Source organism: Anoplophora glabripennis, unplaced genomic scaffold, assembly GCF_000390285.2.
Source record: "Anoplophora glabripennis isolate ALB-LARVAE unplaced genomic scaffold, Agla_2.0 scaffold1826, whole genome shotgun sequence".
In the NCBI taxonomy this organism is placed as follows: domain Eukaryota; kingdom Metazoa; phylum Arthropoda; class Insecta; order Coleoptera; family Cerambycidae; genus Anoplophora; species Anoplophora glabripennis.
Window position 1 is genome coordinate 3,064 of NW_019417902.1, and position 4,390 is coordinate 7,453.

At 31.0% G+C, this 4,390-nt stretch overlaps 1 long non-coding RNA gene across 1 annotated transcript; it reads left to right on the plus strand.

The window, feature by feature from the left end:
• Positions 1-473: 473 nt before the first annotated feature.
• Positions 474-1,290, plus strand: LOC111692522. Its single transcript, XR_002763260.1, has 2 exons — positions 474-606; positions 1,197-1,290. It is a non-coding gene; the product is annotated as an uncharacterized LOC111692522 (long non-coding RNA).
• Positions 1,291-4,390: the final 3,100 nt, after the last annotated feature.

Genomic DNA, 4,390 nt, shown 5'->3' on the forward strand with positions numbered 1-4,390 from the left:
AATCCAGATTTTGAAAAAAAATGTGCAAATTTTGAAAATTTTGCACAGCAAAAATCAAGGCCCTTAGATACTTGAAAATTTAATCACTTATAGAAGGTCTCTCAAGCTTTCAAACGCTTTTTGAAAAATTCGAATCCGTCAACCCACACACCACATGACGTCCCTGGGATATCCTCATTTAGTCTTATATATCCTAATCGGGGATCTCACGCCTCAGGATATCCTGATGATATTTAAATAAGACAAGTAGATCCTATCAATATCCTAGTTGGGGATATCCCAGGTAAATCCAAACAGGATGTCCTGGAAATATCCTATGAAGATATTAAAAGCCGAACAATCTCCAATTTTGGGATATCCTAGGCAAATTCTAGTGATCCCATCCTGGGAAAGGGATGGTTTTTGGCTTTGCACAGTGCATGGTGCATGCGCAGTATGACATATTGACGACATGACCCGTATCTCGACTATCTCGCCATTTTCTGTGTTTCTTTGTTTTATAAATGCGGGACTCGATGACGTTTTTATTAATTTCAAAAGTGGAGAATGAAATTTAAAGCTTGTTAAAATAGTTAAGTGACGTGCATCAACCACCTGCTGGCAGAAGTAAGTATTTAAATTACCTTTGGTATTAAGGTATTGATATCATAGAATAAACATATAGGTTAGAATCGTATATAGTATTAACTAATTTTGTTCTTACTGTTTGTATCATGCAATAATTATATAATGCCTAAAGAACGCATTAAAAAAACATGTTTTCAAATATTTTTTATATAGAGCCTAATACCATTCAAAAATTAGAATAGTTTTTATCACTATTTGTAATAGATGTGTATAAGTGGTATCACCAAATCTACATAATATGTTCAAATCTATAATTTTTAGTTTTGAATGTGTTGTATATAGGTGTTCTGACAAAGGATTGTATCCCATAAATTTAATTAATTTATTATAGTTCTCTGTCTGTAATATTTGTACCAACATTGTGAGTTATAAGGATTACATTATAAATCGTAGGCAGAATTACGTATTATCTATTAGAATATTAGAATTAAATTTAATATCAACAGATTATAATCCATAGTTCATGAAATTAGAATAGTCTCGTTAAATGTATTTAATGAAAATTTTTGTTTTGTCACTCGTCTACAATGTAAATGTATTATTAACATACTTTTTCTACAAATTTACAGCTGGAATTTCACAAGCACATTGCACAAAAAATTGCCCAGAAAAAGATAATGGGGAGGGCATTAAAACATGTCGCGGCATGCAAATGAGAGACTATAAAAAGAGACCAGATCAACAGCACATAAGGAATAGTTATACATATAATACAAATAATAACTTAGTTGTGTATATAACTTTGTTTATATTCTGTAATAAAAAAGTTGGTTATATGTATCATAGAAAGAGTTGATTATATATATATAAGTACATGTGAAATTTGCTTTTTAAGTTTATATTTATAATGTGCAATGAATAAAAAAATTCAGTTCAATTTTATTTTTTTATTCAAGAACTCAGTTTAAAAATAAGTGTTATTAAAGTTTATGTTTTATTCTCATGAAGTACTTTAGGTCTTATTTGTTCCTGTTTAAAAAAATGCCTCAAACCAGTTTTATGAATAATATGAACCGTTAATGTGTATATCTAAATAATTTGGAGATGTTTCTGAAAACTTGTATGTAGACTTGTCTGTAGTAGTTGTTGTCTTAAACAGAAAAATATCTTCCGGTGGCTGTGTTACAGAATTTTCTCGTCAGATTTTAATAAGTGGGTGAGTAAAATGTTTAAAAAATACATACCTGTGTCAACGATGGAATACTTCTTGCAGAAAAATGTTAAAATGTCTTTAAATCTCATGAAAAGAGAATTTTAAAACTACACTTCACGTATGTATGACGAATCTAATCAACAGATCCAAAATATTGTATTGTTAATTTTTATTCCAGTGGTATTCAAAGAAATCAAATCTCGTATTATAATAATAATAGATAAATGATCAGATTTCCCTTTTCATTTTTTTGTCAATATTTTTTATTGAATAAAAAATAGATGAAGTGGAAATGGCAAGCAAATGTTTTGGAAATTAGGTACGTATTTGATCTATAGAAATATTTAATACCACCCTGTAATTTTTTTTATTAGCCCAATAAGTACTAAAAATGTGCTGTATATAGCCCAGCTAATGTCCTGAGGACATCAACAGTAAAGCCTACATTGTCCTCATTTGATCCACTGATAACCTGATAATAGCCCGGCTGATGTCCTGAGGACATCAACAGTAAAGCCTAGGTTGTCCTCATTTGATCCACTGATAACCTGACAATGTCCTGTATATAGCCAGGCGGATGTCCTCAGGACGTCACACGCAAAGCCGGGGAGGTTCCATTTGGATACACCTGGTACATCCTGAGGTGATCGTGTACCTATCCGAGGATATCCTATATATCCTGAAAAGTTATCCTCAGTACATCCTACGAATGTCACTGTGCTGTGTGGGAATTAGGAGAGCATAGAAAAATTTTCATTTCTAGTGATATTTGAAAGCCAAAAATCTCTGTGGATATACGATTCACCCAAACCAAAACAGATACCGCCTAGTCTAATACTATTACTGGTGCATTGTACCGATGCGATGTGTGAAAATATATCAGTAAAAACGCCAGAAAAAAATGCATTTTAAAATAAAATGTAGATATCTATAAATCACATTTTCATACCTGTTTGCTTTTATTCCCCTTATCTCTGCCGAATAAAATAAAATGCTTTTCGAAAAAACTTCCCAATCGTCATGGAATTCGGTAAATTGTCTGATTGGGCTTTAGCATAACCTTGTTCGGTCATAAAAAAATAAAAACTAATTATGATTATTTAAAATAACAAATTTAGATTCAAAATATTATTTAGATAGTAAATAATATTATGCTACCCGAGGAAAGCTCACTTGAACTAAACGCCGTAAAAATTAAATAATACACCTACACAGATTTAATTATTTTGCTACATAGGTGCATATTTAGGTATACCTACATAATAGAATGGAAACCAGTTAATAAATATAACGGCACATCAGTATCGTTATCGTATCGTATGTAAACTAAAAATAATAAATGTTTTTAAGAAGTAATAGGACCGACATCATTTTCTAATGTGAAGCGGCCAGTTTACTTACCGATGACGTCGCACCAATAGCAACTCGTTCTACGACACACCCCTACAGGATGCTCATCTCCAAATTTCAACATACGATTTAGTCAATTTTTGAGTAGAATTTTTCACAAAAGATTTTATAATTAATAATTTTAAATAAGGCCATATTATATGAACTAACATAAAAAATCCGACATGTGCAAGAGGCCGATCAGGTATACAAAAAAAATACAAAGATAATCCACATATCATCAAAAGATACGTTCCTGATTTAGTAATTGTATAGCAACAACCAATATACGCTCAAAATTATCAAAATTAATGTCGCACAAGTGGCATAATTTATTAAAGCTACAACACATTACATATAAAGGCGATTTTAAAGTAAGATTCGTTCTAGGGATGTTAAGAAAAAAGGTTTTCGTATGTCTTGAGAGTTCTCTGGGTATATTAAACTGAATTTGAAACAGAAAAACAGAGCAATCAAAACCGTTATGTAATATTTTGTTAAAAAAGAGTGAAGAACATCTTATGTCTAAACTGGTAATATCAAATCTTGTCAGCAACGTATTGTATTGAGTATCAAATTCTGGATAATTTCCAACTTCTTTAAAATACAAAAATTTTAAAAACTTTCTCTGAATTCTTTCAATACTGATTTTATAACACTGATAATATGGATTCCAAATGATGCAACCATATTTTAATTTAAACCTGACAAACGAATAATATGTTTTTAAAGTTTTAATGTTTCTAAAGTTTCTACAGTTTCTTAATATGAAGCCATACGATTTTGCTGCCTCATTTATTTTAGTGAATATATGTTCCCGAAAAGGTAAACTATAATCAAAAAGTACACCAAGGTCATAGTTTCATAGCGAGAAAGTGCAATGTCAGTAATAACATATTTAAAAATAATAGGTAGTCTCTTCTTGGTGTAAGAAACAATTTTACATTTGGGTATTGTTGGGTTATTGCGCATGGACACCAAGCCCCCCCTCTGAAGGAGGAAGCGAGAGAAGCGCAGAACAGTAGTATTAAGTTAGTCTGTCACGTAAGCAGGTGAGAGTTTGAGTACTTGTTACGTTCTAATGTAATGTACAACTTGTGAAGATATTTTATTCTATTTCTTACAGAATGTTTAACTAACTGAACATTTTTTTTTATGACATATTGACATATTTATAAAACATTTGATTAACCCTCAAACAGTCTTTACGGTCTAACATTA